Source organism: Hyaena hyaena, unplaced genomic scaffold (genome assembly GCF_003009895.1).
Source record: "Hyaena hyaena isolate Hyena2069 unplaced genomic scaffold, ASM300989v1 scaffold_263, whole genome shotgun sequence".
Classification (NCBI taxonomy): domain Eukaryota; kingdom Metazoa; phylum Chordata; class Mammalia; order Carnivora; family Hyaenidae; genus Hyaena; species Hyaena hyaena.
The window spans coordinates 1358891-1385955 of record NW_024080897.1 but is presented as its reverse complement, the minus strand read 5'-3'; the positions used below and the strand labels follow the sequence as shown (position 1 = coordinate 1385955).

The following is a 27065-nucleotide window of genomic DNA, read 5'->3' as shown; positions in this document are numbered from 1 at the left end:
ATCACACAATGTCATTATATGAATGAAGGACAAACAATCCAACACAAACTGGCTAAAGAGCAAAATTGGAAATGATTGGCTTGTGGAATTGAGAAGTCCGGATGTAGTTCAAGGATCGCTTGATCCATGGTTAATGGATCCTGATGTCAGCAGGATTTACTTTTCTCATTTCATGTCTCTATCTTGACCCCATTCTCAGATAAACTCTGCTCTTGAGATCTTTAAATAGCAGCAGCAGCTCCAGCATTCATGTGTTCTCATGTGCAAGTTCAGAATCTTCCCCAAAAGGTCCAAGTGATCTGATTAGCTGTGACTGAGTGCTTATCTCTGAACCATTCCCGGTGGTCACGCAGAAGCAATGCATTCACCAGACTTGGTGGGAGGGAAGGGCGAATGAGAGGGAAGGATGCTTGAGAAGGAAGGATGGAGTCAAATCCACAAGATACACACAGATCAGATGAGTAGAGGATGATCCCCAGAAGGGGATTGCTGTTTAGTTATCAGGCAAGGATAGATGGACCCCAGGCAGCAAAATTAACCCACTCCACCACAGCCCACTTTATATATCTGTGAGAGAAATTTTGGCTTGATTTTATTTCATGGACACTGTGACCAATGTACCTGGTTATGTTTCCTATGTGGTAAGAAGGAGGCTGAGTACCATATCTGTTGACCCACCTATATTACTTGTAAAAGACCTATTTAGGCAGACTGTAGCTTTATTTCATTTTCCTGTTATTATTTTCTCCTTATATTTCTTGCTTCACTTACTCATGTTTTCTTTTATATTGTGTATATTACTATAAGCTGCTTTTCTTTTCAGAAAATTTGAAGACAATTTTCTTTTTCTTTTGGGAAAAAGAAGCACATAACGCCTTAAAGATGTTATTTTTAATATTGGATCTATTAATACTGTCTAAATATCCAAGTTAAAGATTCCAATAGACAATATCTTCCCAGAAATAATTAATACAGATATTAATATGGTTCCTATTTATAATTCTACCAGAAAAAAATACAACGTATTTTATTATTTTTTTTATTTTAGAGAGAGAGATTGAGAGAGCACAGGAGTGAGGGTAGAGGAGGAGAGGGGAGAGAGGCAGAGGGAGAGAAAATTTCAAGCAGGCTCCACGCTCAGTGAGGAGCCCAATGCAGGACTCGATCCCATGATCCTAGGATCATGACCTGAGCCAAAAATCACAGATGCTCAACCAACTGAGTCGCCTAGGTGACCCTGGGCTATATTTTAGTTTCTGCCTGGATCACTTATTCTCTACTTGTCTCACTGACAATTTTTTATTCAGCTTTTAAGATTCAGTTTATCAACTTTTCTGCCTTGATTGCACCCTTCTCCCCTCTCCAGATCCCTAAGTCCAGTGGTTTTCATCCCATCTTGTTCGTTTTATCTGTTTGTTGTGGAAAGAGCTCCCGAAGCGCAAGTGCTGTATCTCCAGCCCCTGGCACAGTGGGGAGTGAGTGCTCAGTAAAGTCCATGGAAGAAAAGAAAAAAGGTGGGAAGGAAGGAGGAAGGAAGAATGACTTTCTCACAAGTGACTCTGGGTAGGGGCGCCTGGATGGCTTAGTCGGTTAAGCGTCCGACTTTCGCTTAGGTCATGATCTCGCGGTTCGTGGGTTCGAGCCCCGCGTCGGGCTCTGTGCTGACTGCCAGTTCAGAGCCTGGAGCCTGTTTCAGTCTGTGACTCCCTCTCTCTCTGACCCTCCCCTGCTCACGCTGTCTCTCTATCTCCTAGGGAAAAAAAAAAAACATTAAAAAAAAACAAGTGACTCTGGATAAATACTGCCTATGGTTAGCAGATACGATTAGTCATATATCTGGCAGGAAGAAACCTGTCCTCTCACCGTAAGTCCTGATTAGCTTCTTAATTTATACAGGTCAGGATTCATAATATAAGTCTGAAGACCAAAAGAAGACAGGATCCCCTCATCACCCTCCTAGGAACACACAAAGACCAGAAGTCGTTCCGTAGGCCGCAGGGCAAGTTTTGCAACCACCGCAGACAAGTCCTTGGGAACCGCAGAGGGACCAGAAACTTTGTAAAGTGTTTGTTTACCTCATAATAGGGGCTTTAAGGGTTTTTGGAAATTGGTTTTCTTTGGGAATCACTTGAAGTTTCCCATTTCCTTGTAAATATTTTTAGTAAAAACAGTATCCTCTTGAATTTCAGAGGAAGTTTTTTAGAAAAAGAAAGCTTGAAAGCATTCACAAAGTAATGTGCTCTTGAAACACAGCAGCTTATTTGAAGGTATGTCCTCTTTTGTCTGAATCCAAACCTCTGGTCAACACAAATCTTCTTTGTGAGTCCTTTCTGCCTCAAGCTATGATCTTCAAAGTTCTCAGAGGATTGCATTTGCACGTTGTTTCCTATATTATAAAATGCCCTTTAATCTGCCTAAAGATTTAGAATGTAATGATACTGTACAAATATGGCTCTGCACCACCTGATACACATGACAAATGTTCTATTGCTGTGAAGTTCTAGCACTTTCCTACTGTTTACTCGGTATACATTTACAGCAGTTATTTATTTGGATAGTTTAACACCTATTATTTTGAAATTACAAAACATCTTCACTTTTCAAAAACTTTTAAAAACAAGCCGGCTTCGGATTCCTGCCATTTTTCCTATTCAATAGGTTTTTAAAAATTTTATGTTTAATTGAAAATACTTGACATACAGTATTATACTAATTTCAGGTGTACAACATCGTGATTTTGATCATTATTACATTACAAAATATTTGCCATGTTGGGTAGTTACCCACTTGTCATGACACAAACTTATTCTAACAGTTAATAAGAATGCACTGATGTGTCAGAAAAGTCCCCAGTATTTCAGTATTTCTGAAAGGTAAAGCCGTATAAAAACACCACTACAAAATCTTTCCCCAAAGAGCCTGCCAAACCCTCCTTACCCAATACAAACAAACAACAAAAGCAACTCCAGGCTCCCCGTCATCTGTTTTTCTTCTAGTGGGTTGAATATTTAAAAATGGGTCAAACAACAATATGGGACCCACTGTCTGCATTATGGCCCCTAAGGAAATTAAATTGGCAAATAAATCCTTTTGGTTATTGGAGCCAGGAACTCAACATCATTTTCACAAGTAAGCCTCGTCAGCGTCAGCGTGGGGGTTTAATGGCACCTCGTTAGCGCTCATGTTTCAAAGGAAAAGAAAGAACTGGGTTTCTCTCAGAAAAAAGAAAAAGGACCATGTGCTTTTATATTAATTGGGAGCCAAATAGGCACAAGTTCAGGAGAGGACTGGAAAGGGACTCTGTCCTCAGGCCACTTGAGATCCAGGGTTTCAGCAGGTGGCGCTGTGGCGCGGAGGAGCCGGGACCACCTCTTCCGGGGGGCGGGGGGCATCCAGGCCAAAGGAGGAGGCTTGTTGACACAGTAGAGAAGGCAAGCTCTGAGGGGAACCGACAGCTCCTCTTCGTAGGCATGCTGCCTCCCGGCCCCACCTCACGCACTGCATTCCTGCCACAAAATGCAGTCATTCCGCTCTTGCGTGTAACCTTTTTCTTTCTTGCAAAATACAATGACGGGTGCAAGCTGCAGCTCTTCCTCCACAGTGCGGCTCCAGCCTGTCTTCTCCTTCGGCCTCAGGGCCACCCCTGTGTGAGTCCCCGTGACATCACTTCACACCTCAGGCGCCATGATGGCCTCCATGCCTGCGCCTCACAGTTCACCCTGCGCACAGTAGCTGGAGGGGGCCTCCTAACATTCAAATCATCATGTCACCCACGCCCCTTCAATGGGCTTCCAGTTCTCCAAAGAACACCGGAACGCTGTGCGTTGACTTACTGTGATCCATGGCTCATCTTGGCCTCTGTCCCCCTCGCTCCCTCTTCTCTAGCCACCCTCACCTGCTGACAATTTGTAGAAGACCTTTCAGGTCACCTGCCTTAGGGCTTTGGGCTTCTTGACACTTTGAAGCATTTAACTTGACTCTTCTCAAACTTTGAGTTTCCATTTAAATGTTATCTCCATAGATGGGGCACCTTCCACCACTCTACATAAAAAGAGCCCAGTTCCGGGCCCGGGTGGCTCAGTCCGTTGAGTCTCCTACTCTTTACCTAGGACTCTTGATTTCCCCTCAGGTTGTGATCCCAGGGTCATGGGATCGAGCCTGGCATTGGGCTCTGCATTGAGCACGGAGCCTCTCTCTGTCCCCTCTTCCCTCTCCCCCACTAATGCACTCTCTTGCTCTCAACCTCTCTCTCTCTCTCTTTCCTCTCTCTCTCAAAAAATTTTTTAAAAACCCAAAACAAAACCACACCCAGTTCCTCTACCCGTAATCTGTGAGGTGCTGGTGGATGTTTAACCACTGGCTTTCGAGGGAAGGGAGAGAAATCCTGATGCTGGTGTTGGCTGATTTTGTGGCGTAGATACTACTACACAGCTGAGTTGAAGGTATCAACGTGAGGTCCATGAGCGGGCACAATTTCTGAAACGTAATGGTCAGCTCTTGGGAGCTGACGTTTGCTGGCCCCAGCGTCCCAGTGCATTACGGTGTACCACGCAGGACAGCGTGTTTCCTTCACGGCACCCATGAAAAGCGCTAATAGTGTATTTGTTTATGTTTGCTGTTTTGTTTGTCTCTAAAGGTTATAGACAGAGATTGGGATGTACGGTCTGTGAGGGAGGGTCTATCTCAACCCTAGTCCCGTTCCTGTTCAGTGTAGTATGTTTTCAAAACATATTTATGAGTTGAGGCACACGGCTGGATTGGCTGGAAAAACTGACTTTTGATCTCAGGTCATGAGTTCGAGACCCACTTTGGGTGTAGAGGTTACTTAAATAAGTTTTTAAAAACCTGAAAAAATATATTTATGAGTTAATGGTAAGAGCTCATTCCACATACAAGGGTTTTCTTTTTCAAACACGTTATTAACAAAAAAAATTTTTATTTCCTAATTTCAGGGGGAAAACCTCTTATTTGGCATTTTTAAAATCGATAAGGCCAAGAAAGAGACAGGATGTTGGCTAAGGAGAGGGCACACAAGGGGAGGGGGCACAGAAGGAGAAAGGACTGGAAGGGGTGTTGGATGGTATGAAGTAGAATAAATTTATAGTTCAACTCCTTCAGTGAAATGATTTTTAGCCTTCACGTTAATTAGAAAATAAGCCTATCTTCGGTGTAGAGTAAGCCCTGCTTTATTTAATGTAAAATGGAAATTTCTCATTCCACCACAGTGCCTGGCAGAGAGTGGGTACTTAAATATTTATTTATTTTTACTTAAAATTTTTTTTTAATGGTTATCCATTTTAAGAGAGAGAGAGAGTCAGAGCATAAGCTGGGGAGGCACAGAGAGAGAGAGAGGGAGAGAGGGAGACACAGAATCTAAAGCAGGCTCCAGAATCCTAGCTGTCAGCACAGAGCCTGAGGTGAGGCTCAAACTCACAAACCATGAGCCAAAGCCAGATGCTTAATGGACTGAGCCACTCAGGTGCCTCTCAAATATTTATTGAATAATGACTAATGTAGAAGCTCTTGGCTTTGGATTATAAGGACCATTCTACAGTCCTTAAAATAATAATTTTCTACAAGAAAATTCCAAATTCAAGTTAATAATTTTTTTAATGTTTACTTATTTTTGAGAGAGAGAGAGAGAGTGCATGCCGCGCAAGCTAGTTGGGGAGGGGCAGAGAGAGGGAGACATAGAATGCAAAGCAGGCTCCAGACTCTTGAGCTGTCAGCACAGAGCCCGATGCAGGGCTTGAACCCATGAGACATGAGATCATGACCTGAGCCAAAGTTGGACGCTCAACCGACTGAGCCACCCACGTTCACCAGAAGTTAATAAAACTAATTTATTGAGTGAGTATCAGGTATTGGTAAAACAAAACAAAAACAAAAACAAAAACAAAAACAAAAACAAAACAAAACAAAACAACCTTTACGTGCAGAAAGCTAGTTTCTGCATTCTGGTTCAGTTGGGTCTCCCGTGTCAGCTGTAGAAACATGAAGCCTGGGGCACAGGCGCACCACCTCCCAGCTCACCCAAAAGCACAGGTGGAGGAGGTGGCAGAGAGGAGATGGCACCAGGTATCTGGGAGCAGATGGCACCGGGCCATAGCTGCCCTGCGCCTCTGGGAGATTTCCAGGACAACAATCCTGCGTCGCGGAAATGAAATGATTGTCCTTGGGTGAAATCGCCTACCTCAAAGGGGGTGACAACATTCCCTAGGTCTTCATTCGCCCATCTCTCTCCCTCTGAGCCCTGTGATGGGTTGACCCAACACACTACTCCCACAGACAAGAAAGGAAGCAGGAAGGAAGAGAGGCCAACGGAGGAAGGAAGAGAATCTTCACATGAAATGCCTTTCCTGGGTCCGAACACCCCTGTGAGGCGTCCTCAGCTTTTTCTCAGCCATGCCGACTGCAGAAACCCCCTCCCAGAGAAATGCCTTTCTGGGAAGCCAGCTGCCTCCCCTCCCCCCAAGTTGCTCAACACTTGTTTCTGTCAATAAACAGAGAGGTAAGTTTGAAAGATTGCCTTGTCTCTGGCATCTTTTTTTCTTTCCTTTTTGTTCTCTGCCATTCTCTTGTAGGTTTTGCCTGTTTCGCCTAAAGAAAACCCCACAATAGCTTGGACAAATGATACTAATCTGTATTTATAGTATCTTATTTTACTTAATGCTGTTTTTGGTTCTTACAGCTGACTGACTTTCGGATGTATGAGAAGATTGGATGAGGTTCCTGCAAAACTGGTTGTCAAATGCTAAAGTTTGTAGATGTTCCAAGAATCTCTGAGCTTTAAAAAGCAAATTCTGTGGTCCAAAATGCTTTATTTTCTATGAAATTCTTATGCTTGACAAATACATCATATTCACAGGGTACTTTTACTTTAGAGTTGGACTACTTTTTTTGGCTGACATAGTCTTTCCGATGTCCTGAAAGCTTACTTTTTACCCTTGTTTTATATTTGGAGGCCAGAGGTTTGAATAACTTGAGCTAGATAGCAAAGCAGCCAGTCATAGCGGCACAGCTACAACGATCTAGCATATCTTATCATGTAAATTTCCTAGCAATGTAATTTATGAATCTACCAATATGGAAAGATTTCTTGACTGTGCAAAGACTTTTTGCATGATTATAAACATAGTTAAATTTTCATAGTATTTAACAGAGAATATGTATACGTATGCACACATTTTATTATTAAGCCATAAGAATTTTTTAAATGCAGGGAATAGTAAAGATTAGGAGAAGGCAAATCAGGAAAAGGCTTAACAAATAAGCAGGCAGTCAAATGTTGCAGAATCAATTGTGTATAAAGATTCATACCCATAAGAAGTTTACTACCAACCTGGGAAGACAGAGAACTAACATTCTCTAATTAATGCTATAGAACAAAGAATTAGCCTCCTGGAAGTGCACCTGGGTGGCTCAGGCGGTTAAGCATCTGCTCTTGATTTTGGCTGAGGCCAGGATCTCACGATTTGTGAGATGGACCCTTGAGCTCTGCACTAATAGAGCAGAGCCTTGCTTGGGATTCTCTCTCTCTCCCAATCTCTCTCTCTCTCCTCTCTCTGCGTGTCTCTATCCCCACTCTCTGTCCCTCCCCAACTGGCACGCATGTGCACTCTTTCTCTCTCAAAATAAATAAATGACAACATAAAAAAAAAAAAAAAGAATTAGCCTCCTGGAGCAAAATACAAAGTTCTGCAAAATGCAAAGTGAAGAAGGAATTCACACACATTAGGATTAGTTCAGAAGGGTCAGGACAACCACAGAAAGCTTCTAAAGGAGGCTAGTGTTCTGTTAGGTTGATAGACAGGGAATATGGAAGCTTGGCCGAAGCCAAACTCAAAGGTAGAAATTTCCAAACTTCATCCCTTGAAAGACGTCCTCACTTGTAAACCAGACTATCCATTTTCATTCCAGCCTCCCTCCCAGGGGAAGTGGAAGGAACATCACCACGTTCAAGGTGACTCTCTCCATTTCAGCATTAGTGTTTGGGAGCCCACTGCAAAGGCCTTCCCAGTGCTCAAATTTTAGGGCTTTTGAGAGGCCATTGACAACATGTCTATGTAGTTTGCAGTGTGCCCAGGTGGGACGATTTACACCACAGAAATGGCAGACACTATGAATCAGCCCCTGGTGCCCACCAGGCCCATCAGCTAAAGATGCATGGCTTACAGTCAAAGAACCATCATGGTGGCTGTGTATGAGGAAGAGAAATTGGGTCAACAGGATCGGGCAGAAGAAAGCAATAAGGAGGCGGAGGCAGAGCAACAAAGACAAGGTGGCACGAAACCACCAATGACTTTCCGGAAGAGTGAGTGTCTGACCTAGGGACCTACAGGAGAAAGGTGTGCCTCCAGAGGAGTGTGGCCACTAATTTTATATCTTCGGTGAGGGTAGAGTTGCTTGAACTTTGTATTACAGGAGAGCTCAATTAAGATTTCTTTTGGGGCACCTGGTTGGGGGCGTTAATCAGTTAAACACCGACTTGGGCTCAGGTCATGATCTTGCGGTTCGTGAGTTTGAGCCACGCATCCAGCTTTGTGATGCCAGTGCGCAGTCTAGAGCCTACTTCCGATTCTGTGTCTCCCTTTCTCTGTGCCCCTCCCCAACTTGCAGTTTATCTCTCAAAAATCAATAAACATTAAAAATATTAAAAAAAAGATTTTCAAAATTCTGGCAATATTCTGCCTAATGCCTAACATTTTTATGAAGCTAAAATTATTGTGGCTTTGCCATGTGGCCTGACCACCTGTTTGTCTGTTATTGGAGCAGATTCTGGACAATTCTTACAGAATTTGGGTCCTGCCTGCGGACACTCCTGCTGCTTGCCTCTGAATTAAGGCAGCCGTGATCTCATTACACTCCCGGATGTCATCTGTGTCCCCGCGGCCTGATTCCTGTGGAGTATATATGTCCAGATTTGACTGCCCACATAGGATGGCGGCCCTTCATGTACTTGCTTCCCTGGACAGACCAACCCCGTCCAATACTACATTCACGATCTCTCCCCCAGCCTTGCACCTCTTTCTACATTCCAAACTTGCTTATTATCCTCTAAGCAGTTACCCAAAATAAAAACTTAGGTGTCATCTCTGGTTTCTCTGTCTCCCTCATTGCCCACATCTAATCAGTCAACATATTATCATTAACACCGGTTCTCCACTGCCATTACCACTGCCTTACATCAAGTTCTCATCCATTTTTCTCTGGAGTCCCACGAAAACGTCCTAATTATCTGGGTTCCGTGCCTTTCGCCTCCCAGTCCTCTAACCTATGCTCCATAGTAGAGTCACATGGAGAAAGCCCAAATCTGATCATGTCATCTCCCCGTTCCTTCAAAAGTTTTCTAGAATTTTCACGATAAAGTTCAAGCTCCTCACATCAGCCCACAAAGCCGCATGAAACAAGGCTTGTTTACTCCTCCAGTCTCAATATGCCTCTCAACTCCCTCCGCACAGCCACCCTTCAGCCGGCTCTTCAGACAGTCCACGACACCGCGCCGTGCCACACCCCGGTGCACTTGCACGGTCTGTGCTTTCAGCCTGTGATTCCCACAGGACTCCCCTAACCTCTGCACCTACTACTTCATGATTTCCCCAACTCCTACTCATCCTTCAGAATACAGCTCAAAATCGCCTCTAAAAGGAAATTGTCCATGGTGCCCAGATCGGTCCAGGGGTCTCTCTCCGACCGCTCTCTGGGCTCTTTCCTCCTATGGTACCCGAGTACATCCACGGTCGGGTTCCTGTCTGCTTTTCTTATTACTTGGCAAGAACCATGTCCTCTTTGGCCTGTGTCTCCTTTGCCTAGCACTTAGTTGATGTTTGAAACGTGTTTGCATAACTGTTTGTCCTGGACTTGATTTTCCTTGTAGCTGGGGCAGGTCGCGTGAGTACAGGCATTACATACGATACAAGAGGAATACAATATGGGGAGTGATATGTACTTGACTTTATTGTGTGGGACCGCAAGGTAAGGGGTGGAAAGATAAAGATGATATGTTTCCCGGCAATCGCCTTTCAATAATACTGATGCAGAGGAGAGATTGAGAGTGATGGTAAGGCTGGACGTGGCCACAGGACCTTAACGGCGGCCTCAGGCCAGGTAGCCTCAGAGGATAATATGAAAGGCAGTGAGGAATAGGAAATGGGGACGAGGCTGGACATTTGTTAGTTCTGGGTGCGCCAGACGCTTTACCCACATCTCAAGTCATTCTCACAACCACTCTGGGAAATAGGTTTATCTTTAAAAAAACTAAAAATTTTGCCAACAAGAAAGCTAAAACTCAGAGGTTCAAATGCCAGAGGCAGGGCCCTACCTTCTCACATCACACGGTTGATGTGGATTCAAACCCTAGTTCATTCCCTTGAAAGACCACATACCTCCCCGGTACCATACTCTTCTTACTGACGTAGGAAAGGATGTGGGAATAAAAGAGGTGGAATGTAACTGGAGCCTCGACCTCAGTCTTCCCTCAACTCATAAATGTTTATCCGTGGAAGGTGGCCGGAAATTAGGATAACAACTAAAATTAGTATCTGGATCCATGGAGCATTTTTTTCCCCAATGGAGAAACTTGGGTTTTTCTTCCTGTGTCCGTTTTTAATGCCCATGGAAAGTAGTGTTCACTGGTCGACCTAATGCGTGTTGACACTTTGTGAGCATGTGTGACGGGATAGCATCAGGTCCCCAGGGCCCGTGGGGAGAACATGAAGAACAGAGTACCTGTCTCCGTCCAGACCCCCCCCAGCCCCCATGGCCTGCTGAAAAACCCCATTTCAGCTCTATTACCCCTAGGTTCTACTGCACACATCAGTATAAGAGGGGAGCTGGACGAGAAAAGGGAGGTCACATTTTGGGGGGGGGCGCTGAGTTTGTGGCATAGCAACCCTCCTTTTCCCTCACCTCCCTTTCTTAAAAAAATTTTTTTAAGTGTTTTATTTATTTCTGAGAGAGAGACAGTGTAAGCAGGGGAGGGTCATAGAGAGAGGGAGACACAGATTCCCTCACCTCCCTTTTGGGGAGAGAGAGGATTTGACCTGGTTTCTCCAGCGATCTTTTTTTATTTTTTATTTTTTTAACATTTTATTTTTGAGAGACAGAGAGCAGCTGGGGAGGGCCAGAGAGAGAGGGAGACACAAAATCCGTAGCAGGCTCCAGGCTCTGAGCTGTCAGCACGGAGCCAGACGTGGGACTCGAACCCCTGAACCGTGAGATCATGACCTGAGCTTAACCCACCCAGCCACCCCATGTGCCCCTCCCCAGCGATCTTCTTACAAGATTAGCGGAACCTAGCCTGGGCCTCTTATCAAGACAAGACAGGTGACCGTCTCTTCCGAGAACGGTGCTGGGCACCAGCGCTGCTGGGTGTGGAGGGACCCCAGCCCCAGGAGAGTGTCACCGCGGCTGTCTGCTGGGCCAAGGAAATGGGACTTCCCCTGGCCAGCTCGTAAGAAAACAATGTTTCCTGCCTCGGAAGAGATAAAATGTTCACTATAGCAAATGTTCTTGTTTCTCGATAGAATGGGAAAGAAATCAGCCACTGGGGAGAATTCACTGGTCTTGTCCCACCGACCCTTGTCCAGATCCACCTTTCCCTTTCTGGAGCAAGAGGGGCTGAAGCTAGAGAGGCGGGGGTTTATAGGCCCCGGGTGGGTTGAGAAGGCGGAACTTTCCCGGGAGGCATCATGATCTCATGGTTCGTGAGTTCAAACCCTGCATTGGGCTCTGCACTGTTGGTGCAGAGCCTGCTTGAGACTCTCTCTCTCTTCTTCTCTCTCTGGTCCTCTTCTATTTGTTTTCTCTCTCTCTCTCTCTCTCTCTGTCAAAATAAATAAATAACCTTAAAAAAATATAACTTCCCCAAGAGGCAGGGGGAGTGGGGTCTCCTGAGGGGAGAGGCAGCAGACGGGATGTAGAACCTGAGATGTCAGAAATTAGATGAGGGGCACCTGCGTGGCTCAGTCAGTTAAGCATCCAACTCTTGATCTCAGCTCAGGTCTTGATCTCAGGGACTGAAGCCTACTTAAAAAAAAAAGCAAACAGTGAGAGTAACACAAGAAAGATTGGGTGCAAGAGAGAAGCATCCAAGGTGGAACACCCCTTCCTTCTGGAGGCCTGCGTCCTTAAGGGTGAAAGTCTACCTTTTATTCCTCCTGCCCTGACGGGGCTTCCTTGCCCTCTTGAGATCTGCCTGACTCTTCTGAAGAAAACTCTTATCTTTGTTCTTGTGTGTTTGGAAAGGGAACGTTAATGTGGCAGAAGGCACTTGGCAAGGGCAGTAGATGATCCTATCATTTTGCCGGGCTCTACACACACACACACACACACACACACACACACACACACCAGCAGCAGCAGCCTCAGAGCCCCTTAGGCTGGCTAGGGGCGGAGGACGCCCTCTGAGACACTAGGCAGTGGGGCTGAATTCCCCATGCGCCCCTCCCAAGGATCAACTCTTCCCTTTTTAAGACGGAGCCTTGCCACGAGCAAAGTGACGGGCGCCTCCGTTGTATTTCACTCGAGCATTCACACAGGTCAACCTCCCTTTGCAAACAGGTGCTTTGCCCACTGCCTCGTCAGTGCATGAAGTGTGTTGTGGCAGTGATCCGACTGACTGCTGGGAGCTTGTGAATGGTATTTGAATGGCTGCTGCAAGCAGGGATCTTGGCTTCTCTCACGGAGCCAAAAATATCCTTCAGATAAGCCGCAAAGTGTCTGTTGGCCTGGGCTGGAACCAAGATCAACTTCCACAGACCACGGTGTTGTTACTCATGGGAGCTAATAATGGTGCCCTGCAGACAGTGAGTCGCTCTACACCCGGATGACCTCACTGGGTTCATTGCAGGATGTCCCTTGCATACATTTCTCTGAGTCTACGCAGTAAAGGAACCATGTGGCCATAACAATGCCTACCTTTTCAAACTCATGTGTTGTGCTAAATTTCCAGAGAAACAGATCCAGGAAATCTGATTTTGCATTTTTAACGCCTTTAAATTGACAAGGATTTCCAGTGTAATAATATTCAACAGTGATGTAAGTGGATAAACAACTGGATTTTTTTTAAGAATGTGTAAAGGTCACCCCATATTCTGGTAATCATGATTAGCACTGCTTGTAGGGGTTAGTGGGAAAATTACAAATAGTGGTAGACAGAATGTTCTTCCTCTCCTGCCTTTAAGTGCTCCCATATATGGTTTTCCATATCTTTCTTTTTCTTTTTTTTTTTTTTTTTTAGAGAGAAAGACAGCATGTGAATGAGGGAGGGGCACAGAGAGAGGGGGGCACAGAATCTGAAGCAGCCTCCAGGAGCTATCAGCACAGAGCCTGACACAGGGCTTGAACCCACAAACCATGAGATCTTGACCCGAGCTGAAGTTGGACACTTCACTGAGTGAGCCACCCAGACACCCCTGGTTTTCCTTGTCTTAACAAAATACACACTTCATTCTATTTGCCTTTCTGATTATGCCCCAGCAGGATAGGCTCTGGCTAACTAGTTGCCCCTGAGGGCAGGCTTTGTTAAGAAGAACTAAGTGTTCTGGTATATTTCAAAATGGCTTCTTTTCCTTTCCCCCTCCTGGAAGCAAGAGGCGATTTCTCTCCAACATTTACCGTGGGAATGTGGTTGAGCTCCTGGAGGTAAATCTCATAAAATTGCAGCGGCCTTGTTAGGACTGGGCCTTAACGGAGTTTTTAACTTTCAGACTTGTCCTCACTGAGACTCCTGCAGTTCCTCAGTGATAGTTATGGTTTTGGTCCCCGAGTACTAGTTCCCAAAGTGGTTTCTGCTCGTTGGGTGTGTGAGTAAGCTGGCACTGCCTGCGTTGGCCTGCCTGTCTCTCCATCTTGGAGGGCACAGGGTTTGCCTGTGTAACTCTGTCTCTTATGGATCCAAGAAAAGTGCTGATTTTTCAATCTGTTCACCTTTTTACTTGTTACTAGAATGGAGTGGTGACTTCCAAGCTCCTTACCTGAGAACTGGATATGTGAAGTCCTCTACTCCCCTCCGTAACTATGTCTCTCTCCTTTGGTTGACACGCTTCTTTAGGAATCATCATTGATTACCGTGTTGGTTTTCTTGACAACCTTTCTCCACCTCAAATGGTTTCCTAATTTCTAAACCCAGGCTGTATTTGAACGTGTACTTTTTCCTGTAATTCTGTGAAGCATCCATAACCACTCCTCTTAACAGCGTCCTTTCCTTCGGCCTTATGTGGAAATACATTTTTTAGAATCCAGCAGTGTCTGGATGTTAAAAAGCCTCTTAACTCCCAACATAGGCCACTTCCTGTGGATTAGTCTTTGGCCTTCTATTTTCCTTCCTGTAGATTCTCTCTTTTGGTGAACCGATCCACCCACATGGCTTCTATTAGCGCATTTTTGCAAATCTACATATTCAGCTCTGACTTCTGTCCTGAGATTAACATTGCTAGCTGCATACTGGGGATCTCCAGTGAAGAAATATCCAAGATCCAGGCCCAATACAAGCCCATTTCTTCTGACCTGGACAGGAAGTATCTCGTCAAGTTCAACCGCACCACAGGGTGTGGCCAACAAGAAACCGGTACGCTTGAGTGAGCACTGGAAACCCATGAGGCTGTGAGTCTTACCTCCCACCCTTTCAATCATCTATACGACTATGTCCATTGGAAAGAGCAGGGGCTCCAGAAACAGGGCACCTTTGTTGAGAGACCCCTTTTACTGAGTAGAATGCACTGGGAGAGTATGCATCTCCCGGACTTAAAACATGCTCCTAAGCTGCCCCACACTATGAGCACTGGGGCAAATTTGTAGAGAAAGAAACCACCTTTGGGGCTTCTTGAGCGGAGGGAACTCCCAAAAGAGGAGACTTTCTATAATCTGCAGGTGGGAGGACAGAGCATTAAGATTTGAAATATTACTGTAATTATGGTCTCATTTATACTCTCAGAGTGACGAATTTTTTAAGCTCCTTTTTCTCAATGAATTGAAGACAAATGTCCAAGTCGGGAACCTAGGAGTTGTGTTAAACTTGTCCCTTTACTCCATCTCTGAAATCTAGTGAGTACCATGTAAACCTATCCTTTGTAACTTGTGCAGAAGAAAAATACTACAGCACAAAGGATGCAGGAGGGGGGTCTACTTATATAAAGTTCTTACATTAGGTGATGTAAATTTGAAGTAGAATATAATAAGTTATGTATGTGTACTGTAATCCCTAGAACAAGTCTTTAAAAAAAAAACCCAAGAAGTGTAGCTAAAAAGACAATAGAGCTGATAGAATAGAATACTAAAAACTGGGGCTCCTGGGTTGCTCAGTCACTTAAGCATCTGACTCTTGTTTCTGGCTCAGGCCATGATCTCAAGGTTGTGAGATTGAGCCCAGTGTTGGACTCCACACTGAGCATGGAGCCTGCTTGGGATTCTCTCCCTCTCTCTCTGCCCTTCCCCGACTCTGTCTCTCAAAAAAAAAGAAAAGAAATTAGAATACGAAAATCTATTCAATTAACCAAAAAGGAGATAGGAAAGGAAAAACAAAAGAAAAATAGAATAAATAGAGAAAACACCATCAAGGTGTAGACTTATACTCAACTATATCAGTGATTACATTAAATGTAAACGGAACAACGATTTCAATTAAAGGCAAAGATTATTAGTCTGGATTTTTTTTTTTAAAAAAAAAAGCAAGACCCCAGAGTACCTGTGTAGCTCAGTCAGTTAAGCTTCTGACTTCAACTCAGGTCATGATCTCATGGTTCATGAGTTTGAGCCCCACCTCAGGCTCCGTGCTGACAGCTCAGAGCCTGGAGTCTGTTTCAGATTCTGTGTCTCCCTCTCTTTCTGCTTCTCCTCTGCTCGTTCTCTCTCTCTCTCTCTCTCTCTCTCTCTCTCTCTCTCAAAAAAATTTTTTTAAAAATAGTAAAAAGAAAACAAGACCCAACCATATGTTGTTTATGAGAGATGCACTTCATGTAAATACACAGACAAGTTGAAAGTACAAATATGGGAAAAGATATCCATGCAAACTCTAATCATAAGAAAGCTAGGGTAACCATACTGATTTCAGACAAAGAAGGCGTCAAGACAAAGGGAATTACTAGAGATAATTAGGGTCATTTTGTAATGATAAAAGGTCAATTCCTCAAGAACCAAGTAAATCCGCCCTTGATAGTATATGCCTTACATGCTACCTCCTCTCTACTTCATCTTATCTCTTAGCTCAATTTGGTTCTCCTGGTTCCTTGGCAGGGTGATGTCTCTCTTCCACTCTAATCCATCCTGGTTGCAAGTGCATTTTTTAAAATAAAATTAGGATCAGTCCTTTAATTAAAAACCTCTAGGGGCACCTGGGTGGCTCAGGTGGTTAAGTGTCCAACTTCGGCTCAGGTCATGTTCTCACAGTCTATGAGTTTGAGCCCTATGTTGGGCTCTGTGCTGACAGCTCAGACCTTGCAGCCTGCTTCAGATTCTGTGTCTCCCTCTCTCTCTGCCCCTCCCCTGCTCACATTCTGTCTCTTTCTCTCAAAAATAAACATTAAAAAACTAAAAAATGAATAACTAACTAAATAAAGAAGTAAAACCTCTAGCGGTCACTAGCTGGATAAAGTGCAAATTCCTTCCTTAGCCTGTTACAGTTGTCCCGACCCAACTATCTAGCTTTGTCTCCCATGGATCATTCAACCTTAGCCCCATTCACAGTAATAAGTCCTGTTCCAGAACACACAATGCTTCCCTCAGTGCCCTTGTCAAAGATCTTCCACTTTGTCAAGATCCCCTCCTTTCACTTCCTCCACGTCAGTTAGGCATCCTTGTGCACTTGGCTGCAAACTGCTCCTGAACTAGCTCCCCTCCTCCCTCTCCCACTGTATCCCAGCCACCCTGGCCTCGAATACACCCTACTTAGTCCATTTTAGGATCTCTGTATTTGCTGCTCCCTCTTCAAAGCACGCTGTCCTCTGCTCACTGCATGGTGACCTCTTTGAGCCACGCAGGTTGCTCCTCACAGTCTTTGGGGAAAGACAAGAACATCTTTGGAACATTTTCTCCTGTGACTCTACTAAAGGAATAGCTGAGTAATGAGGATCTGGGTATCAGCACTGTGAGTCCAGTGAGATTTCAATAAAATACTAATGGGCTGGGGGTGCGGGAGGCACCAGCGATGTCAGGCAATGGGAGCTGAATTGTGAGCCCCCAAAACATACTTGCCTCAGACCATGACTCTGACCTTTGAAGTCATTGCTCAGGAAGGACACCCTGATCTCAAGATCCCCAACAAAGAATCTCTGTTTTAGATTATACAATTTTCTCTTCGCTTGAAAATCAGCTTGCATTCTTTTTTTCTCTTTGTGTGTGTGTGTGTGTGTGTGTGTGTGCGCGCGCGCACATGTGTTTAAAACATATTCGAATTCAGTATCATCTCAATTTAAACTCAGCATCTTTTCAATTCTCTTGAGACATCCCTTCCCTCTCTCTTTTGATTTTTCTCAGAATCTCCCCCAACTAGTATTCACTCAGTGGCCTGTTTCCTTTTGCGAGAGAAGTGTTTGGCAGCTTGCTCTTGGGCTGCAGAAATGCTGAACAGGTTTTGAGCACCTGGGTTTCCTGGCTGGCACGAGTCCTCGCCTTGTTACATAAAAGAACCCCTACACCCTTGAGACTCCAGGGGAACCTTGTGTGGGAGCTTCCCTGTTTGAGGGTTATGGGTAAGGGGGATGCAGACGTGTAATTGCTGAGCTCAAAGACGACACGGATGGCGGTGTTACCATGAGTACCACTGCGGCAGGCGGGCCCACTGTCCTCACTGTGTGGCCGGAATGCCCTTTGCAGACCCACAGCTCCATTTCCTGCCAAGGCTGTGGCGGCCGGCGTGGAGCCTTGGCACCAAGATCGGTGGCCCCTTCTCCCCTTCACGCAGCTGCACTGCTTCACATTCCTGGCACACATTTGCAACGTCTTGCTATTTCCTCAGCCCTGCATTACCCTCGAGGAGCCTGTGACCTAGAATAGAGGCCTGCCCCTGACCCAGCTGTAAAATTCAGTAATCACCCTAAACTGAAATTAAATATTGCCTTATAATAAGTGTTATTTGTGGTTAATTATGCTTATTAATAGTTGGTATAATAAATGGTTTAGCGATACAATTCATTGTCACTAATAACATTTCGTGATTGTACCTAACCTTTTTTGAATGCTTACTCTGGGTTGCATTCTCTTGCTATGTTTCAGCCCCTTAAACCCTCAGAGCAACCTGGGGGCTATGTACCATTACTATCCCCATTTTATCACATCAGACGATGAAACTGGCAAGGAGAGATGGAGAAACTCATCCAAAGTCCACAGACAGGGTGTGGAGCTGGGTTTGAAACCGGGTTATCTGATTCCCCGACTCAGGCAGTCTGACTCCAGAGCCTGCACTGGAGTAAGTGTCCCAGGGTTCATTCCATACAACACACTGCAGACCACACAGTGAGAAAAGTGAAGGAGGATGGTAGGGACTGAATGTTGAAGCCCTAACCCCCCGTGTGATGGTACTTGGACACGGTGCCAATGGGACCAATTAGGTTTAGATGAGGCTTGCCTCCTCCCTCTGCCGTGTGAGAAGACAGGGTCTACGAGCCGCAACGTGGGCTTCACCAGGAGCCCAAACTGCTGGCACCTTGACTTTGAACTTGCCAGCTTCCAGAATTGTGGGAAATAAATGTCAGCTGTTTAAACCACTCAGTCTGCAGTATTTTGTTATAGCAACTTGTGCTGGCTAATACAGGGGAGGGTGTTCCTTAATCAAATCAATTTGGAAAATGCTCAATATTTACTCACTATCTGAAAGGACTCCCAGTGCCTATTAGGAAATCAAAGGCTCTGGGGGCGCCTGGGTGGCTTAGTCGGTTAAGCGTCCGACTCTCGCTTAGGTCATGATCTCGCGGTTCGTGGGTTCGAGCCCCGCGTCGGGCTCTGTGCTGACTGCCAGCTCAGAGCCTGGAGCCTGTTTCAGTCTGTGACTCCCTCTCTCTCTGACCCTCCCCTGCTCACGCTCTCTCTCTCTCTCTCTCTCTCTCCTAGAAATAAATAAAGCATTAAAAATTTTTTTTAAAAAAAAAGGGAAATCAAAGGCTCTGAAAAGTCCTGTACTAAAGAAAGCTATTTAAATTTGTTAAACCAGAGGTGCCTGGGTGGTTCAGTCAGTTAAGCATCTGACTTCGGCTCAGGTCATGATCTCATAGTTCATGGGTTCAAGCCCCACATCGGGCTCTGTGCTGAGAGCTCAGAGCCTGGAGCCTCCTTTGAATTCTGTCTCTCTCTCTCTCTCTGCCCCTCCCCTACTCATACTCTGTCTCTCAGAAATGAATAAACATTAAAAAAATAATAAAAATAAATAAATTTGTTAAACCAATTGCTTCTCAAACTTTTTGGAGTATGGAAATTCCCCACGTATGAATTCTTTACAGAACACACTTGGAAGCAATCCCTGGGCTGAATGCCTCAGGTGGGATCGTGTGATTGTTTCCAGGTGGAATGTAATGGCCCTGTGAAGTCGGAAGCTTGTGTAGGGAAGGGTTTGGTAGCTGAGACCAAGATGTGATGCAGGCGGGGCCTGAGAAGCACAGAGCAGAGGACGGCATCCAAGAGGCAGTGAGCGCTCCTGCAGGGGGAGGAAGAGGAAGAGCCTGATATTCCAGAACATTGGGAGGGTAAGTGAGAAGATCTACTAACTCGTCCTCAGGGTAAATCTGGTGAGAACTAACTTCCAAGAACAAAGTTAGGGCCTATTCTGGACAGAGAACTTGACTTTAAGAGCAGAAAGGCCATTACGGTATTGCGTAAATTTGAGTAGAGGAGAACAGGATTACAAATAAATCTCAGAATTATTGTATCATCTGCCAGAAACAGCCATATATGTGATACCCACCAGAAACTTAACACAGGCTGATATCCTCACATTGTCTTAATTTATGTCTAGGGAATTACAAGATGTGACCTCAAATAAAAGACCCAGCTGGGCAAGAAAATAAGATCTTGCTTGGCCACAGTGGTATCCAATAAATGTTCTTGCTGAAGATATCGAAAGGACAGAAAGGGAAGGGTTAATAGCACAATTTGGGGGGCGCCTGGATGGCTCAGTCTGTTAATCATCCGACTCTTGGTTTCGGCTAAGATCATGATCTCATGGTTGTTGAGATTGAGCCCCGCATTGGGCTCTGTGCTAATGACTTAGAGCCTGCTTGGGATTCTCTCTCTCTCTCTCTCTCTCTCTCAAAATTAAAAAAAAAAAAAAGCACAATTTGGATTTTGTGTCCTCAAAATGAAATACTAATTATAATTGAGTGGTTAGATATTTTTTAACAGTTTCAGCTTCTTGCGGGGTTAGGGGAGGAAGAAGGGAGGTCACCAGCAGAGTGATGGCAAATGTGCACAGAAAACCATCAAACTGCTGTGTGATTGCATAGGAAGATTCACGTCTGCTATTAGCTGAGGGGGCCTTACACGTTCCATCCAAGTCTCACCTCCTGATTCCTTGTTCTGCAGAACATGCTAGAGGAAGTTTGGAAAAGAAACTGTTTTGTTCCGAGGTTGGCACGCTTAATACAGTTGAGATCGTTCATTTGTAATGAGTATTCCACACAGATCAATTGTGTAAACAGATTCAATTTTCTATTTTCTTAAACAGAAGAACATACAAACGTAAGTGGCCTCAATGATTTAACACTGAGAATGTTGACATAGTAGAGATGAACCTCAACATTGAGCCACGGGCTTCCCAAATTCTCTTCATTGAAAACAAATTGAAAATTTGTTTGACATCAATAATTTTTTTCCTTGGAATTGGAATGTATTGAGGTTTAACATGTTACAAGGAGCAAACAGCCTACTTTCAATTTTTTGTGTTCTTATATTCACCTGTAACTGCAAATTGCATACAAATGAGATTTTCTCTTGTGTAAATGCCAAGGGAAGTCAGCTTAAGTCGTGACCATTAGTGCCATCTACTGGTGAAATACAGTATGACCACATGTACCGGGCATGAGGCACGGAGTTACTACGGGGACAAGGAGTCAAGTAAAAGGACAGATGGTGCGTGGCAAAGGAAACAACCCACAAAACTAATAGGCAACCGACGGAATGGGAAAAGATAGTTGCACATGACATATCAGATAAAGGGTTGATATCCAGAATCTATAAGGAACTCACCAAACTCCACACCGGAAAAACAAACAACCCAGTGAAGAAATGGGCAGAAGACTTGAACAGACACTTCTCCAAAGATGACATCCAGATGGCCAACAGACACATGAAACGGTGCTCAGCATCCCTCCTCATCAGGGAAATACAAATCAAAACCACACTGAGATACCACCTCACGCCAGTCAGAGTGGCTAAAATGAGCAAATCAGAGAACTCTAGATGCTGGCGAGGATGTGGAGACACGGGCACCCTCCTGCACTGTTGGTGGGAATGTAAACTGGTGCAGCCCCTCTGGAAAACAGTGGGGAGGTTCTTCAGGAAACTAACAATAGAACTCCCCTAGGACCCAGCAATAGCACTGCTAGGAATTTACCCAAGGGATACAGATATGCTGAGGCATAGGAGCACATGTACCCCAATGTTCACAGCAGCACTCTCCACAATAGCCAAATCATGGAAAGAGCCTAAGTGTCCATCCACGGACGAATGGATCAAGAAGATGTGGTTTATCTATACCATGGAATACGACATGGCAATGAGAAAGAATGAAGTCTGGCCATGTGTAGCAACATGGATGGACCTTGAGGGTGTTATGCTGAGCGAAATAAGTCAGGCAGAGAAGGACAGATACCATATGTTTGCACATATAGGAGGATTAGGAGGGACTTAACTGAGGACCGTGGGGGAGAAGAAGGGGGGAAATGGTGGGGGAAAGGGAGAGAGGCAAACCATGAGAGACTCTTGAATGCTGAGAAACAAACTGAGGACTGATGGATGAGGGGGGGGAGGGGGGATGGGCATGGAGGAGGGCACTTGTGGGGATGAGCACTGGGTGTTATATGGAAACCAATTTGACAATAAACTATTTGTAAAAATTTTTAAAAAATTAAAAAAATAAAAAGGACAGATGGGACAGGGATTCTGTATTTGAGAATGGTGGTGGTTATGGGGCCCTGAGTAGCTCCGACTTAGGCTCAGGTCGTGAACTCGCAGTTCGTGAGTTTGAGCCTACATCGGGCTCTGCTGTAAGAGTAGAAGCTGCTTCAGATCTTCTGTCTCCCCCTCCCCCACTCACTTGCACTGTCTCTCTCTCTCTCTCTCTCAGATAAATAAATAAACATTTAAAGAAACAGTGGTGGTGGTTATTATGCTAAGTGAAATATCATAGAAAGACAAATCCCCTATGATTTCATTCATATGTGGAATTTGAGAAAAAAGACAGATGAACATATGGGAAATGGGTGGAGAGAAGAGAAAGAAACAAACAACATGAGACTCTTAAGGACAGAGGACAAACTGAGGGTTGCTGGAGGCGGGGGGGGGGTGGGCCAGATGTGTGGTGGGTACTAAGGAGGGCACTTGTTGGGATGAGCACTGGGTGTTGTACTAAGGGATGTGTCACTGAATTCTACTCCTGAAACCAGTATTGCACTGTTAACTAATTTAAAAAAATTTTTAATGGGTGGTGAATCTATCTTTTATGAGACAATTAGGACTTCAAATATTTGGGGCTCCTGGGTGGCTCAGTCGGTTAAGCGTCCGACTTCAGCTCAGGTCATGATCTCACGGTTTGTGGGTTCGAGCCCCGCATCGGGCTCTGTGCTGACAGCCTGGAGCCTGCTTTGGATTCTGTGTCCCTCTGTCTCTGCCCCTCCCTGGCTTGCACTCTGTTTCTCTCTGTCTCTCAAAAATAAATTTTAAAAAAACTTCAAACATTTAAAAGGTATTTGACTATTAAGTAGTTATTACTAATTATTTTTAGGTGTGATGTTGGCGTTGGAGTTATGTTAAAACACCCTTATCTTTTAGTTATGTGGGGCCATGTCTGACCCACCATCTGTTTCTCTTTGGCCTATGAACTAAAAATAGTCTTTACATTTTGGGCTGAAGGAATCAAAAGAAGAATGCTTTGTGTGATAGGCAAATTACATGAAATTCAAATTTCGGCGTCCATATGTAAGGTTTTATTGGGACATGACCTTGCTCATTCACTTACGTCCTGTCTGGGGCTGGCTGCTTCGCGCTGTGCCGGAAGAACTGAGGCTTTGCAAGAGCCCAGACAGCTCACAAACCTGAACCACTGACCCCCGGCCCTTTCCAGAAAACCATGTCACGCTGCCCTAGAGCTGTCCTGTTCTATGTGTGGCCTTAAACCAGGCAACATTGGCTTTGCCCGGAGGCCGTTAGAAACACAGAATCTTGGTCTGCGCCCCAGACCTACTGATTCTAAATCTTCACATCCCACGTGATTCCTCCTCACATTAAAATCTGAAGAGCACAGGGACACCCGGGTGGCTCAGTCAGTTAAGCGTCTGACTCTTGATCTCGGCTCAGTTTATGATCTCACCGTTCGGTTCGTGGGATCTGGCCCCATGTCAGGCTCTGCGCTGACACCTCAGAGCCTGCTTGGGATTCTCTCTATCCCTCTCTCTCTGATTCTCTCTTTCTCTCTCTCAGAATAAATAGATAACCTTAAAAAAAAAAAAAAACCTAGGAGTATTGGTTTAAATTTTTTTTAGTGTTTTATTTATTTCTAGGAGAGAGAGAGAGAGAGAGACAGCTTGAGCAGGGGAGGGTCAGAGAGAGAGGGAGTCACAGACTGAAATAGGCTCCAGGCTCTGAGCTGGCAGTCAGCACAGAGCCCGACGCGGGGCTCGAACCCACGAACCGCGAGATCATGACCTAAGCGAAAGTCAGACGCTTAACCAACTAAGCCACCCAGGCGCCCCTAGGAGTATTGGTTTAGAGGGCCCCGCTCGGCTCACCCTCTGGTTGCACCCTCCCAAGGGTGCAGGCAGCCAGTAGGGACATGAGGCTGTGTCTACATGGAGCTCCCCTCCCCCATCTAGGCCGTGCCCTGAGGACCTAGAACCCCAGAATTCCTGCTTCCAGGGCCAAAGCCGACCACCTCCCCAGGGTCCGTCTCCTAGCCAGTCAGGGGGTCAAGATACAGCTGTTTATGGGGCGGGAAGAAGGTGGCTTGGGCTTGAACTTGAAGGCAGGGTATCCCTGCCTTCTGTAGCAGATCCCTCAGGGCACCACCGGGGTCAGTCGGAGCCAGGGGAGGGGGAGGCCAGGGGGAGTGCTGGGGGCCGGGGTCAGCTCCCACAACTCTGTCAGCCTTCTGGCTTAGAACTCCACACTGCGGCCCCCTAGCCTGCCAGGCACTTGTGAAGGTAGACTTGACCGTTTGTGAGCTTGATTCGTAACTTCCAACTATTTCAACATACAGGATGGACCTTCGTGTACGCTTCTGACGTGGGGCCCACGAGGGTTAGTGGCCTGTGTGCTGAATGCCTCTCTGAGGACCACCCGCGTCGGAATCCACAGGGTTCGGGATTTTTAAAACTTCAGATTCCCAGGCCCTGCTGATGACTCCCCTTGGGGAGAATCTTGGGGGCTGGAGCCGAGGGGTCCGCACTCCAGCCAGTGCCCCCTGGTGAGTCTGATCCACAGCGAGTAGTGGGCGCAGAAAAGAGGGAGGAAGCCAGGTCAAAGGGACCCGCTCTTCATAACACGGCCTGAGCGTCCCCACCCCAGTGTTGGCTGCAGGGAGCAGCTTTGTGCCAGAACAGGGCAAGGGTGTCCCCCCGCCAAATGTGGGGCTCCTAGAGGCTGCCCTGCGGAGGGAAGTATAGGAGTCAGCGCATAACAGGGAGCAAAATTTGCCGCACGTGCCTGGAGGGACCCTCTGAACTCAGATGGGGCTCAGGCTGAAGCCACAGTGCAAACCTTCGGGCAAGCGAGACCTCCTGGGTCCCCCGCATGGGACAGCGGTGCAGCCCCATGGCACGGGTTCAGGGCCCGCACCTGCCGTGTGCAAGCTGCACGGCCTTGAGCAGGTTCCTGAAGCTCTGAACCTGTTTCCCTGTCTGTCAGACGGGGATCGGGCCTGTGTTCATATTAAATGTGATAGTTAAGCAAAGACCCATCCTTGGCACACGGAGCTGGACCAGGGCTGGCTGTGGTGTAGTAGAAGCATGTTTCCTTACGCCTCTGGCTGCCTGATGCTTGAGGTCATGGGCACTTGCCACTGGCCGAGAAGGCGAATTTCCCTAAACCCCAAGCACAGGAAGCCGCTCTGGCCCCGGTCACAGCCCTGCGCCGCACCGGTGCTTGGCCAGAGACACAGAACTCCCAGGGGGCACCTGAGCGGCTCAGTCGATTGGGTGTCTGATTTCGGCTGGCTCAGAGCTTGATCTCACGGTTCGTGAGTTCGAGCCCTGCATGGGGCTCTCTGCTGTCAGCACGGGACCCGCTTCAGGTCCTCAGGCCCCCTCTCGCTGCCCTCCCCCTGCTCACGCTCTCTCTCCCTCAAAAATAAAAAATAAACATTAAAAAAAAAAAAAAGAACTCCCTGGGGCGCCTGGGTGGCTCAGTCGGTTGAGCATCTGACTTCAGCTCAGGTCATGATCTCATGGTTCATGAGTTCAAGCCCCAAATCGGGCTCACGGCTGTCAGCACAGAGCCCACTTCGGACCCTCGGCTCCCTCTCTCTCTGCCCCTCCCCTCCTCACACTCTGTCTTAAAAATAAATAAACAGGGGCGCCTGGGTGGCTTAGTCGGTTAAGCGTCCGACTTTCGCTTAGGTCATGATCTCACGGTTCGTGGGTTCCGGCCCCGCGTCGGGCTCTGTGCTGACTGTCAGCTCAGAGCCTGGAGCCTGTTTCAGTCTGTGACTCCCTCTCTCTCTGACCCTTCCCTGCTCACGCTGTCTCTCTCTCTCCTAGAAATAAAAAAAAAAATAAAATAAAAATAAACATTTAAAAAAAGGAATGAGGCTTCATTATTAAAAGAAGAAGAAGAAGAACTCCCTGAGCTTTCCTGTGAAGAAGCAACTCTTGAAGTCACGTCCAGCTGCTCCCTGTGCACAACTCCTAGGATTTCCCGCACCCCAGGCTTTCAGGTTTGTCAGGATCAGGATCGCAGGACGTGTAGACAGAGACGGCTGTGTCTTACCGGACACTCGCCACTAGAGGGAAGCAGAATCCACGCATCCGTGTGCGGAGCCTGAAAAGGCGTGGAAGGCGGACGCGAAGGGCACAGAAAGGGCAGGAGGTGTCCCAGGTCCTAACCTCGGCTCTCCTTCCCGTGCATCCCACCCCCTAAACGCCTAAACACGTGCTCCTGGTCCTGCACGGGAATCACCCGACCACTGTTTACAGTTTCCTCAGCCAGGTATAGTCCCTTGTATCTTAAATACGGCAAAGGGCGCAGTGGTTCACAAGCTCAGCCCCAAATTTGAATCCCCTGGGGAGCTCTGTAAACTCCCAGGGCTGGGTTTTTATCTCCATTAAGTCAGAGCCTCTGGGGCGTGGAGGCAGGAATCAACTCTTTCTTTCTTTCTTTCTCTTTCTTTCTTTCTTTCTTTCTTTCTTTCTTTCTTATCTTAGGGTCTTCATCTTTATTTAATTATTTTTTTTAATGTTTTATTTATTTTTGAGACAGAGTGCAAGCGGGGGAGGGGCCGGGAGTTTGGGGGACAGAGAATCCAAAGCAGGCTCTGCACTGACAGCAACGAGTCGGACCCGGGGCTCAAACTCACAAACTGTGAGATCATGACCTGAGCCCAAGTCAGACGCTCAACCAGATGAGCGCCTCCCCCGCCCCGGCGCCTCTATTTGTTTTTCTAAGTAGGCTCCACGCCCAACGTGGGACTTGAACTCACAACCCTGAGATCAAGAGTCCCATGTTCTACCAACTGAGCCAGCCAGGCACCCCAGGAATCAATACTTTTTTAAATACCGCAGGCAACTCCACATTGCAGCCAAGTTTGAGAACCACGGTTGTAGACAAAAGATCTCCTTTCTTCCCAAATGGCTATTGGCTTTCATTGCCAGGTGCCACCTCCACGAAGCCTCCCTAACTAACCACTCGTTCTTCTCCTCCATCTGTCCACA

At 46.2% G+C, this 27065-nt stretch overlaps 1 protein-coding gene and 1 non-coding gene across 2 annotated transcripts in view; both read right to left on the bottom strand.

Annotated features, from left to right (window-relative positions):
- Positions 1 to 27065, bottom strand: part of CLDN10 (claudin 10) — a 118434-nt gene that overhangs the window by 55285 nt on the left and 36084 nt on the right. The gene's annotated exons all lie outside the window — the stretch shown is intronic.
- TRNAK-CUU lies at positions 26809 to 26881 on the bottom strand. Its single transcript has one exon. It is a non-coding gene; the product is annotated as a tRNA-Lys (tRNA).